The sequence below is a fragment of the Apis cerana genome, linkage group LG9 (assembly GCF_029169275.1).
Source record: "Apis cerana isolate GH-2021 linkage group LG9, AcerK_1.0, whole genome shotgun sequence".
Taxonomy (NCBI): Eukaryota; Metazoa; Arthropoda; class Insecta; order Hymenoptera; family Apidae; genus Apis; species Apis cerana.
This window is the reverse complement of record NC_083860.1, coordinates 340,429-355,409: the sequence shown is the minus strand read 5'-3', so window position 1 is coordinate 355,409 and position 14,981 is coordinate 340,429. Positions and strand designations below refer to the sequence as shown.

Here is a 14,981-nt window from a genome sequence, read left to right as displayed (position 1 = left end):
AATATAATATAATATAATTATTTATATTTATTAAAAATATCGATATTTGGTTTATATTTATATTTTATAAGAATATATACATATAATTATATAATATAAATATAATATAAATATTATATAATATTTATACATATATAATTATAATTTTATTTTTATATATATTTATTATATATGTATAAATAATATAATTGTTAACAATGTGTTTATATAAAAAATCATATATATTAAACGTTAATATAAATTAACATTTAATATTGTAAATGTTTTATATATATATTTTATAAACGTAAAAATATTATGTACGTGTGTTTATTTCATGTATATATGGTACACGAAAAATGATACAAATGAAAAAATTAATCTAATTTGAGCAAATTGCAAAATAAATAAATAAACTTTTATACATTTGAGCATTAAAGTATATAAAAATGTTATAATATTTATACAGATTTCAAAAATTTTAATAAAATATTTTATAATATATATTTCATATATTATTTTCTGTATTATTGTTAAAAAAAATTGCTTGTATTACTTTTTTATTGATTTTTTCGTTTTAAAATTAATATAATATTAATTTTAATGCTTATTTTGAAATTTTCTATATTTAATTATACAATATTAATTATTTTAAATATTAGTTAATAATTAATATTTTCGTATCTCATACTATGATTTCTCTTTATGTAATTATTTATAAATAATATTTTAAAATAAGTTAACATATCGAATCTTTATTTTATTTTATTTTGTTTCAAAGAGTTTTATTAAAAAAGTTATACAATTGCTATTTTTAACTAAAGATGAAATGATAAAAAATTCGAAAAATCTATCGTGAGAGATCTTTTGATAAAATTAATAAATGTAATTTAATAACAGTGGATGTAAATTAATAGCAAAAATAAATTATTAATTTAATATTTTTTAAATAATTGAATTTGCTTTTTAAATATAAGATTTAATAAAAATAAATTGAAATTTTTGTTAAATTGCTTCTTTATTGATATATATATATATATATGATATGAATGATATATATATATATATATATTAATCTATTTGGAATAAACTTAATATTAGTTTAAACAATTAGTAAAAAATTAGTTAAAGTTTCATTTAATTAAATATTAGTAAAAATTTTATTCTAATAATTACTGTATATTTAAAATACATATTGATTAATCATTCAATTTTGTTTGTATTAAATCTATGTATATAATCTTTTTTTGTTTCTATCTGAAAATTTTATTCACATACATTTCAATTCTCGAATCTCATTGTTACATATGTATTAATATTTTCATTTGAATATAGTTTCTGAAATCTATATTCAATCTGTTCTATTTTATTTCATTTTTCGTTAATGCATATTCATGAATTACAATAAACTCTCGTATAATGTGAATTCCTACGCTCTAAAGATATTGTTTTTATAATACGTAATTTAACAAGGTGTTACAAATGTGTTTTTTTTTAAATCAATAGCATATATATGTTTATATTATTCGTAATATCAATTATAATTACAAGCTATATTGCATTTCAACAAATTCACATTTTTATTAGATATATTCAAAGAACGAAAAAGATTAAGAAAATATCACTTTTTTCAACTTCCATTTACTTTAAATTCAGTAATCCAAATTAATAACATTATGATATACTAATATTTATTCTTTCTTATGTCATTATAAAATTGACATAAACTTTAGAAATATCATTCCTTTTGATAAATATACAATAGGATATTTATATGTAATAGTTAATTAAAAAAAAAATTCAAATTGAATTCGAAAATTCCATGACCTTCGGTGCTTATCTTTCAGATATATTTTAAAATTTATGTTATCTCATTTTCATTAAAATTTCATATCAGCTTTTATTAGAATTTTTTAGTCTCTAAAAATATACATTTGTTGTATTTATTATATTTCATAATCTTCTTGTTTTTATTTTTATATTTTTTATATTTTTTATATATTTTAAATAATCATACGACAAAAAAATCTTTTAACTTTGCATGGTATACTATTTTCTTATATTGGCACATTGAAATTATTTGAGAAATCCATTGATGAATTTTTAAATACATTTATCCATGATTAAATATTCGAAAATTAATTAAATAAATTTTTATTTGTAATTATTTTGCTATATAATACTGAAAATGAATATTGCTAAAACGATGAAAAATTCCAATATGTTAATTTATAATTAATTATTATATATATTATTATATATATAATTATAATTAATTATATCACGAGATTAATTTTTTTATATTAAATGAATGAATATAATTTAAATAATATCGTATTTGATATAATTTTAATCAAAAAACATACATTGTTGGAAGTTTGATTTAAATATATGAAAAATTAAAATATTTTACTGTTGAATTTATCTCTTCATTGTTATATTTTTTTATTTTAATTATTTTTATCATTGATTTTTTTTTCATTTGACATTTTTTTTTTATGTATAGCAAAATATAAAAAAATTTTTTTTTGAGTCAGATTGAATTATATTAATTAATCAATGTTATGAATGAATCAAATATTTTCTCTTGAATAATTATAAAGTTTCGATTTCTTTTATTTTAAATTCATAAAGTCTTAAAAATATAAAAGTAAATAAAATTTTATTTTTAATACGAATTTAATTTCATTATATCAGTCTTACATTTTTAAACATTTTGAGTTGTATTTCATAAGGAAAGAGAAAAAGAAGATTTTTCTTATAGAAAATTTTGTTATCCTTTTGTTATAATAATCTCGAACTTCATATTATGTTTTTTGTATGTTTTCCAATATTTTGCAATTATGAAATGTATCATTATAATAATTTTTTGAATTTTTTTAGATCATATGGCGAAGTGCACAGTAGACTATAGTTATTATAGGAAAATACGATAATTTTAATACTATATTTTAGTATTATATTGTTCATGATATATGGATTATATATCATTGTAATAGATTGTATATTGTATTTATGATATATTGCATAGTGAAGTTTTAAGATAGTTTTAATTATTTCTAATGCCTATTGTATGCTACTTTATATGAAAAATATACAACAACTTCTAAAAATATTTAGAATTTATTCTAATATATATTTAATTTTAACTTTTGTTTAACTTTAATTTGTATTTCTGTTAATTAAAGAAAGAAATGAACTCAAACTTGTTTTCTTTTATTTATTTCGAATATTTATTATATTTTAATAAATATTAATAAATAAATTTATTATAAATATAATAAATATGTATAATTTATTTAACTAATTTGATATAATCGTTAAATTGATAAAAATATAATATTAAAAATTAAATGAAATTACAACTGTTTTTTGCATCATAAAAATATTTAGACATTTTAAAAATTTATATTAAATTTATATATATATATATATATATGTATATATATTAAAATATATATATATAAATATATATGTATATATATTAAATTTATATATATATATATATGTATATATATTAAAATAACAATTTTTTATAAAAATTAAATATTGTTTTTATTTTTTTAAATATTGTTTTTATTTCCTTGATGCATAATGTATATTTCTATAATATATATACATTCTTTATATATACATTTTAGCAATCTAAAATATCAATAATTTTTTATTAATTGAATCAAATATCTATCTAATGCCAAATAATATCTAATACTCTTATTTATAAACGTGATGTTTCACAATATAGATTATGGACATTATGATGTATGTGATTGTATGATTTGCTATGTCGCGATGTTATATGTTTTGTCATTCTTTAATTAAATATTTACAATAATTTTATTTCTGAAGAAATACTTTGCATGTTTTTTTAAGAAAATTGTATAAAACTAGGCTAAAAATGAAATATTTTTCTTCTTAAGAAATATTGAATTCAATTTCTTGAATAATAAAAAAATGAGCTTGTCCCAATTATCCATCTGAATTCTTTAATACTATTTGATGATTTATAGCATCAACAAGAATTTTCATAAGATGTTATTTGATTATTTTGAAATCGATTTCAAAGCAAATAATATAGTTATATGCTATCTTTTGAGAACTAATAAATTTTGTGTCAAGATTTCAATAATTTAATTAATAACCAAGCTAAATTATAATTTACCTTTGATACGCCAATTGAATAACTCGATATCTTTGCAATATCCTTTAACGATGCATTAAGATAATAGAATATTCTGAATATTTTTTTTTTTGTAACAATTCTTTTTTTCTAACAATTCATGAATTAATGAAAAAAATCTCAAAATTATTATAATTGTTGTCAAAAGAGGAAATTGTATAGTCAATGATTTCAAAGATTTTATATAATTTAATAATTATTTTAAACTTAATAATTTGCAGCATTTATTAAAAATTTAAATCTGAATTTGAAAATTTAATTTAAGTCTCAATTTGAAAAATTTTTTTCTTTATTACATAAAAATACATTGATTATCTTATTATAAAATTTTAAAGAATTTTTATTTATTTTTAAAAAATATAATTTTTTGTTGAAGATCAAAATCTAATAATTTACTAATATAATTATTTTGTATTTTTATTAAAAATTTCTCAAAAATTTGATATTTTTATTTGATTGGTTATCTATTACAATGATCTGGTAAGGAGCAAATCGATTATACATTATTAATATTTCAAGTAATTCTGTTTTAATTTAATGTCCAGATGATTGATAATGCAAAAAATGATTACCACTGCTTGAATATTTAATATTGATATTAATTTGATTCTAGTCTCTTGGTCTTACTTCGGAAGTATTCCTGATTAATCAATTTTTATTTTTTAGAAAATTCATATTAACGATAATATCTATGCTCTCTATGTTTACAAAACTTTTTTGTTGAAAAAGTTGACTTAATGTCTATAATTCACAGATTATTTTCAGAATCACATAGTTTCAAGATCTTTCTCCAGGTAGAGGATTCAATTAAAGAGATTTCTTATTATCTTACGCAAAAACATTTACAATATTCTGTCTATGAAGCGCAGAAAAAAAACATGAATATTTTTACTAATAAATTTCTAACAAAATTCTCATTTCAAAATAGTTTTATTGCACTTGTATTATAAATTGAACCTCCCCGAGAAGACCGAATGACTTCCTTAGAATATGCTGATGCGATTGCAATGCATCATAATTTCATAATTTCAACATTAAATTATACAAAAGAAAAAAATTAAAATTAAATTAACAGATATTTACAATATAATAAAAAGTTTTATCAAATTGATTCTGAAAAATCATCTGAAAAATAATATCTTAACTTATTTTCCTATGAGAAATATTTTTTTTTTTAAATCAAACAAGCTCTTTTTTTCTTACAATTGGAACTTATTGATGTAAAACGATTCAATTTTAAAAGAAAAATAAAAAAGTTGGAAATCCCAAAAATATATTTTTATTTGGAACAAAAATATCCACAAATTCTGTATTACCTCGGAAATATTTAGTTATGTGAATAATTATTTTCATTTATCAAATCAAATTTAATTAATAAAAATCTGTTTACTATAATGAAAATATTCACAATCATATATATATATCTGAATTTTAAAAAATTAGTTGAAGATAAACAGCAATTTAACAAGTTTATGTATATTATGTATGTATATTAAAAAACTAGATCAGTAAAATTTAATAATAAATATTATAATCTCTATTATGTATTATTATTTATTAATAAAATATAATTATATTATATTTATAAATATAATTATATAATATTTAAATATAATTATATTATTATAGTAATTATATATAATTATCTTCTCTCCCTCTCCCTCTCTCTTTTTTCCCCTCTTTCTCTATTTTCTTTATATTTTTTTTTTAAATTTATTATATGCAAATATATATAATCAATATATATATAAAATATTTATAAAAAATATATAATTACATATTTTTATTAATTATAGTTTACTTTCTTTAAATAAATATTTATTTTTTTAAATAAATATTTTAAAAAATATGAAATTTAAAAATTAAAATGATTATATAAATATAAATAATATTAATATATGTATATTGTGGAGTTCATATGAATTCTTATTAAACAAATGATCTGTGATTTAAATGAGTTTGATATCTGAATTATAAAAAAATAATGAAAAGATTAAAATTTGCATACAATGAGCGCTAAATACTATGACAAAAACTTGATAATATTAAGATCCTTCATCATCATCTAACTTGAAAGACTAAAATTTTCAATATATTTGGAAAAGTTGAATAATTTTAATAATGTTGATATATTACCATGAAGTCAAGTTTCTCAAAAATTGATATATTGATTTAAATTGAATTGATATAAATTGCTTATCGAATGAAATTGCATCTACTGCCAATGAATTCAAATACATCACGATATTGTAAGAAAGAAAAAATAGTATAAGATATCGTACAGTAATTTTGCAGCTCATTATCAATGAAAGCAAGCAGATTTGAAAAAAATATTTCAAATTTCTCGATAAAGATAGAGACATTTTTATAAAATCGATAAATTATGATTTTGAATACTTTTCATTATATGAACTTCCAATTTTTAGAGAATAGAAATCGAAATTTTGTTTTCGAATTACAGAAGAAATGATTTCTCATCTTTAAAATTTGCTCAAATTTCAAATTTGCTCTATCGAAGAGATGTTAAAATGACTTATCCCTAATCCGGATCTTTAATCATGCTTAAGTTTTGATTATGATTCTCTTAGATCTAGATTTATATTTATAATCTGAACAATTATTATACTAGTGAAAGTAAATAAGAATGAAAAATTCTTGTGAAATTTACTTTCTGAACATATGTTTGCTGATTCAAGCAAGCAAAATTTTCGAGCACATATAATAATTAAAATATATAATAATAAATAATAATAATAATAATAATTGCATATATTTATTCTGGAACAATTTCGATGTTTTAAATTTTCACTTTAAATTTCGGTAGAAATTTTTTTTTTTATCATTTGCAGATTCCAGAATAAAATATTGCCATAGAGTGGAATAGTATAATAATTTATTATCAATGCATTTAACTTCGTCTTATCACCATGATGAGACCAAATATTATCAGATATTTAGTTATTATATAGATTTATGTAAGGAATTTTATTCTTATCTGTCTAATATAAATATGTGCATTGTACATGATCTTATTTATATTGAAAAATCATATTCTAAATAAAAAATAATAAAATAATATAAAAAATAATAATAAAATTCTAATTCCATTGCTTAATCATAAATTATTAAGTGATTTAATTTTGATTTCTTTTTAAATTTTATCTAAGCAAATTAAAAATATTATGGAATTTGATTATTCTAATTTCCATAATTTTTTGTTCTAATTATCACAAAACTCAATGATTTACAAAATAATTTTAAATAATTTTAAAAATTCAAGATAAGACAATCTTTATAATATGCTTCATAATATACCATATGTTTTATCAGTAATTATATAAATAATATGATCTATAATTGGATTTCAACATATTCTTAATGTTTTCTTTTTATATTCAAACAAAATAGATAATAAATAGCTTGTTATCGTCTAACAAACTATTATAAGTACATGTCGATTAATTGTAAAATCATCCTTCTTGTATATTTTATCCTTTAATTGGAAAGTAATTTCAAAAATATTGTCTCACCTATATATATCACCTATATAAGATACAGATGTAAAGATGATTTCAAGGCTTATTCATACTTATTTTAAGATTTATTTATTATTATTTTAAGATATATTATGTATATAAATATATATATATATATATTATATATATTAAGTTATGTATTTATGTTTTATATTACTAATCTTAAAAAAGTTAATTTTATTTGACAATAAATTATAAACCACTCCTAAATTCTACAAGAAAAACCTTATTCCTAAGCTTAATTCAGTCTCTACTAGTTTCATACTCCCAATGTCGCATATTTTGGAAAAATACCAAAAAAAAAAAAAATTAAAGAATTAGTCATTTTTATTGCTGAAAAACTCTTTCATTACAATTGTACTTTCTTGATTATTTCTGAACTTCTTTTTGTCTCAATTATTATATATATATTCTTTTGACCAATTAATAATTCAATTTTATTTTAATATCACCATATCTATTCTTTCTTTTTCCCAAAAAAAACTAATTCTTTTTTTTTTAATTAATTTGGAACATGATTGTTTTTTTATTTTAATACATTCTCAAAGTTTTTTTGATTTATCTTATCTATGTACTTTTTTTATTCATTTTTGCAATAAATGCTAGTTTCAATCTTTCATCATTAAAAATTATTTTTTCCATTCACTAAAATAACAAATTTTCTATCATCTATTCTTCTTTTTATTTTATCTGATAATGAATTTTAACAGAGATTTCTATCAGTGAAACTTTAATGTTTTGCTTATATGCTATTCATACACACAATACAATTTATTTAGCCAGTGTGTTATCTATGTTATCTATGATTTTTAATTTAAAGTTAATTTTAAAATCTTGTATCATGTTTTCATATACTTTATATTATTATATTATTAGTCATTGAATGATATAATATTATTTAAATTTGTGATAGTATTGGAAAAAGCACTGATAAATAAGCATTGATAAATAATGATGAATAATAATAACATTTCTAATATTTTTAATTTGTCAGAGTAATATGCAGAGAAAAATACCAAACAAAAAAATTCATTAACATGCATGTCCACTATCATTGTTGCTTCAATGTTCTTTAGTGATATTGAAATCTGGAAAATCTATTGATAATTATTAAATAATATTTACATCTTTTACTTTTACCTCTAATATAGATATGGTAATTATATGGATATGAATCTTTTTGGCACGTTATTATTCTTATCAACCGTCTTATTGATTAACAGGCAATTTAATTTTCCTATTCCTTGCTTATAAACATTGCTAATACGGCATCAAATTTCACCTAATTACTTTTTACCTTTTGATTTAAATTTTGTCTTGATTTATAAAAATTAAAGATTTTAATTTTTATTTAATAGGTTAAGCCTTTCAAAATGATAATAATTTTTGTTAGCAATAATCATAATGGTATTATTTTCATTATCTAAATTTATCAATATTGTTTTCATTTGAAAGTTATTGATAAGATAGTTATTATCTTTTTTAACTTTAATCGCTATCTTTTGAGTCGAACGTACTTTTTCGCGAAATCACATCGGAACTATCAATAGTAATAATCTCCATCCATTAAAAAAAAAAATTATTGGAAATATCATAGATTAGTTAAAAATATTTATTATCAAAAAATTTTCTTGTTATAATAATACGTTTCTTTAACTGATATTGGATTTCTTTTTGTCCCGATTATCATATGTTGTTTTTCTTATTATTTGATTGCTAATTCAGTTTCATCTTTATGTGTTATTAGATTAATTTTTGTTAAGATATGATTCAAGTCCCAGGATATATCAAAGGATTCAAAACAATTAAAAAACTGCACAGTTTCTTCTATGAAAATTAAGTTAAGTATATTAGAAATTAGACGAAGGAAGATGAAATGAAAGTGAGACTATTTTATTTCCATTGTTCCATCCATCTTGTTTTCTGTTTCCGTATTTTTTCATGTAACGTAAATTTAAATTATTTATAAATAAAAATTATTATACATAAAAGTATATATATATATATATATATATATATATATATATATATATATATATAAAAGTCTAATTCTAGAACTTTTTCTTGGATTGATAGTATCACTTAATCAGAAGATTGATCTAGGTTGTTGACTACTTATGAACCCTATCGAAGATCCACGATTTTGCGAAATGAGCATAGAAAAAGTTTTAGAGAATACGAGCATTTTGATAGAAATTTCTTAATTTCAGGATTTTTTAAACTTTAGAATCTTTTCAAAATCAGAATTTTTGTAATCTCAGAACTTTTCCTCCGAACTTTATCTTAAAATCTTTCGAATTCTTGAATTTTGTAACAACTTCGAATGAACAAAACTTTAGAATTTTGTGAATTTAATGACAAATGTAAACCTTCATTAATATGAACTTTGCTCTTGATTATTTTAGAATAGAACTTTATTAACAATGAACTTTGTAATTTGGAGTTAATATAATTATTTATTTAAATCAAAACTTTTAAATATGATTAAAAATACGAAATATTAAATAATATGAAAAAATATTAAGAATTAATTATAAACAATTCAATAACAATTCAAAATGACAGAATTTAATCATAACATTGTCAGAAATAAGATCGCAAAATTTTTATAAAATTTTTAATAGAAAAAAAGTTGAAGAAAAGATTTCCAAGAAAGAAATAGATTAGCAAAAAACAGAAATATCTATGAAAGATTTGCACAAAAAAAAGAAAAAGAGAAAAAATCGAAAATTAATATAAAGGAGAAATTATTAATAATTAATAAATTATTAATAAATTTATTTCTAAATAGATTATACTTCAAATATAAATCTTGGCAACGAGATTAGAATTATAATTTATTTGGGTTCTGGAAAAAATGTAATTGAAAAATATAGTTTCTCGTCAAGTATAATAACTTTCGAAAATAAAAATGATTATTTATGAAGATAAACAAAAATTATTTTTGACAAACATTTTAAGAATTTTTTAAGAATATGTTGATTAAATTTTTTGACAAAAAAAATATTTATTGATAAATAAAATAAAAAAAAAGAGTTCTTGAATATTTATATAAACTCTATGAATATTATTTAAAAAATTTAATAGAATAGCAAAAAAATGAATTTTCAAGATTTCTTTAGAAATTATAAAATATATTCATAAAATATTTGAAAAAAATCAAAAAATGCAATATTGTTTAACATAAAATTAATATAGAAAGTATAAAGCTATTTTATTAAATGTCATGATACCTTTAATTATCTTAAACGAATTACTCACGAAAATATTGAAAAAAAGAAATAAAAGAGAGCCTCTGATTTTCTCAAATTAATTCTTGAAAAAAAATCATACATTATATATTTAATATTATATTAATTATTGTCAGTTGAACAATATTTTGATTGAAATTATGAAAAAAAAAAGATCTATTACTAATAATATAATAATAGAAGATATCTTTTATGTTCTTTCTATTTCATTTGATTTTTTATCATTTAGTGGCAGATTTCAATAGTAAAAAAAAAAAAATCACATTTTGCATAAAAATAAGATTGTGTCAGTTTAAAATGATATTTGATATTTATAACACTCCTATCATGTTTCAATATCTAAATCTGTTCGGATTCTGTTTTAGTAGATTTCTAAAGATCAAGAATCTAAAATCAAAATGGATTGCGAAGAAATCGAATCGGATTGAAAATTTCAGATTCTTGAAAAAATTAAGATTTCCGAAATTTTAGATATTTAAAATTATAAAATTATAAAATTATAAAATACGCAATAATATGAATTTATTTATTAAAATAAATTTTTTCGCAAATCTTATATTTTCGAATATCAACAAATTTTTTCAATAAAATTTAGTACTTTTTTGTAAATAAATAAAATATTATTCGAGAAAGTTAGAAAGTTAGAAGTTTTCAAGAAAGTTAGAATTTCTTAAAACTAAAATTTTTGAATCTTGTGATATTTTTAAGAATTTAATTCCATTTCATTTTTATATGTTTTTAGTTTTTTTTATGATAAACAGCTTGAATATACGTAATTGATTTCAATTTCGGTTATATACTAATCTTATATATTCTAATGAACTTATTATCATTTTATTATTATTTTTAAATAGGAAACAATTAAAAAAAAACCCATTTTTTAAATTATTACATTATTGATTTTTGTTATACCATGTAATGACAGTTGTATAATTCTATATACAACTATTTCTATTCATGAATATTTATTATTTACAAGATTAATGATTTGCTATTCGAAAAAATTCTTCACACAGAAATATTTTTCCACTATTATTATCAATTTTCCACAATATTATCAACTGATTTCTATTAAGTCTAAACAAAGGATGATTTACCTGATGAGGAAATTTCCATTTTTGATACTTACAATTGGATATTTTTAAATGTGAACAGAACATGATCTCAAATCGAAGATATACTTCAGATACGATTGATTCAACATCAATAAACATCATCTTACATTCGAAGAAAACTGTATAATAAATATATGTTAATCAATTCCTGATTATGACTATATCTTTATAACGCTGATTAGTAACTTAATTTGATTTTTCTCTTTAAGATATCACAAATCAAGATTCTGACATAATCTTAATAGTTATTATCATATTCTCTACGACTCTCTCAATTAAATTTGGAAGAAATTTCTGAAGGCATGAATCCTCACCAAAAAATAAGAAAACAGATCTAATTAATATCTCATTGTAAACACATTGTATTTGACCATATTATATTGACCACCGAATAATGAGATAGATAGTTTCTTTATAACTATTATATATTTTGATCATCAGATACAATCACCTATTGTGTCATTGTGAGAAACTTAGTTCTCGAATAGACATATTTATAATTCAATTTATTTATCATTGAGAAAATATATCACTTATTATATGTCGAAAAAACATTTTACATACATATATTTATTGAACTTCTCATCCACTAAAAACATTAATACAAGTGTGATTAATTTCAAATATATATAATTCATAATTTCAGTAATTTTTCAATATTCCTTTGATATTTTTCAGATATTCTTTCTTTAAATTCAATTTGCATATTTAAAATGTTTTTTGTTCCTTCTCAATTTTTTACATTTATGATTTTTTTTATATTTCTTTCTATATATTTTTTTCTATATCTTTCTATATCTTTTATATATTTTTTTCCAAATTTATTACTACTTAATATTGTTATAATCATGTTATTTATATTTTTATATTTTTTTAAAATATAAAAAACTTTTTTCTTTTTTTAAAACAAATAAATATAAATTTAATATATTTTCTTTGCAGTTCTTCTTCAATTGATTTTTAAATAACATTCTTATAAAAAATTCTAATATTTTTTGTTTTTGCTTCATACATAATTATTCGATAAGAAACAATTTTTATCACATAAGCTGTATTGTCATGAAGATACTTGTGATGTGTAAATTAATTGTTGAATACTAAAATACTATTAGAATACTATTAGAATCATTTTTTTCATATCATATCCTTATAATTTTTAAATAAATAAATATTTATAAAATTTTTTTAATTCATCCTATTTTATAAATAAATACATATTAATATGTATGAGTTTGTCATCCAGATTGAATGGATCAACGCAAAATTCATTGATGTGGATAAATCAGAATTCACTAGAAGAAAAATAATATATTTCATGATCATGATTAATAGATTATCAAGAAAAATTAATGATGCAGAAAAATGGATAAAACTATGAGATGACAATTATGATATTTATCCAAAGAAAATCCATCATTGAGATGTCATTTCAAATTGAAAAAATCAGAACAATTTATTTTTACCATTACAGAATTAGAGAAAGAATGACACTGAAATGTAGTTAAATCAATCTATGATTAATAAGTTAAATCATACCATAATGTCATCACCATTGGTATTGGAAATGAATCATCAATGAAATTAAAGATCATCAAGTAATTTTGGATAACTATGCTCTGAATTACCTTATTAAAGATAAAAATAATGTAAAAATAAATGCTGAAGCGGATATTTTTGTATCATTATTTAAGATTATTATTTATTTAAGATTAACATCAAGAGAATTCACTTTTACAAACTTTAGAATATATGCAATAAACAGTAATAAGACAATTAACATGATGTTGAATCTATTATTCGGTATTAGCAAAAAAAAAAAAATTGTAAAACATAATTAAAGCTCCAAAAGAAGATTAAGATTAGATTTCAACTTGTTCATAGATTTGATAGATTCTCTTTTAATAATGGATGAGTTTAGATAAGTTAAAATAAATAGATAAGTTTAGATAAGTTTAGATAAGTAAAAATAAGTTTTAACAATTTTCTCAATCTTCTCTTCTAAATATATTAGTTCTATCAAAAATTTAATCTTCTTCTTCTCTTTTTTTTCTTAGTACTTTTTCTATATTTTTTTAATTTTTTAATTTTCGAAAAAAATCTTCAAAAAGAAATTCGAATAATAATAATAATTTATTATTAATTAATTAATAATATAATTAATATAATTTATAATTCATTAAATTGATACATTGATATATTGAAGAAAATATTGAGAATTTTCTAATATTTTTTGTTTCCATATTGTTTTTTGTTTACCTATATACCGCATTTGATTTAACTGATTTCTCTTTTTTTTCGAAGCAAAATTGCTGGACATTCATTCAACGTAAATATAATTAACTAATATAATTTGCAAAAATCCCTATAAAAATTCCAATATGCTATTTCCTTTATTACTAAAAATGTTTCACAAATTCAAATTTTCGTATGAATGATGTACATTAGTTGATAAAGTTTCTACCAAAATCATATTATAATCATTTCGTAATTATCTACATTATATAGGTATGAGTGATTAAATTGAAAAATATAGATTTTTATATTTTATTTATAATAACTGTTTTATTTATATTCTATTTATCTTAATTTGATAATAAAATTAAGTTTTAATTCCAGTATTAATGCCATCGTTTTCTATAGTAAATTAATAACATCGCATGTAACATTAAAATGAAAAGAAAATCACGTGATAATGTAAAGTCAAATTTTTATAACATGAAAAAATATTGCATGTCACATCTTTTTGTTTTCAGCTAATATTAAGTAAAAAAATAATTAAAAATGAAAAAACTAAATAACCTTTAATTCCATAAATTTTTAATATTAAAATTATATAATTTATATGTCAAATGTAGATTATATCCAAAGATAATATAAAAAAAAAACATAAAAAAAAAGAAATATAAAATAGTCCGATAAA

The 14,981-nt window shown here is 18.7% G+C and overlaps 1 long non-coding RNA gene across 1 annotated transcript; it reads right to left on the bottom strand.

Annotated features, from left to right (window-relative positions):
* Positions 1–12,597: 12,597 nt before the first annotated feature.
* LOC133666713 (uncharacterized) lies at positions 12,598–14,974 on the bottom strand. Its single transcript, XR_009831217.1, has 2 exons — positions 14,318–14,974; positions 12,598–13,353 (listed from the first exon to the last, which is right to left on the bottom strand). It is a non-coding gene; the product is annotated as an uncharacterized LOC133666713 (long non-coding RNA).
* Between the last annotated feature and the right edge of the window lie 7 nt (positions 14,975–14,981).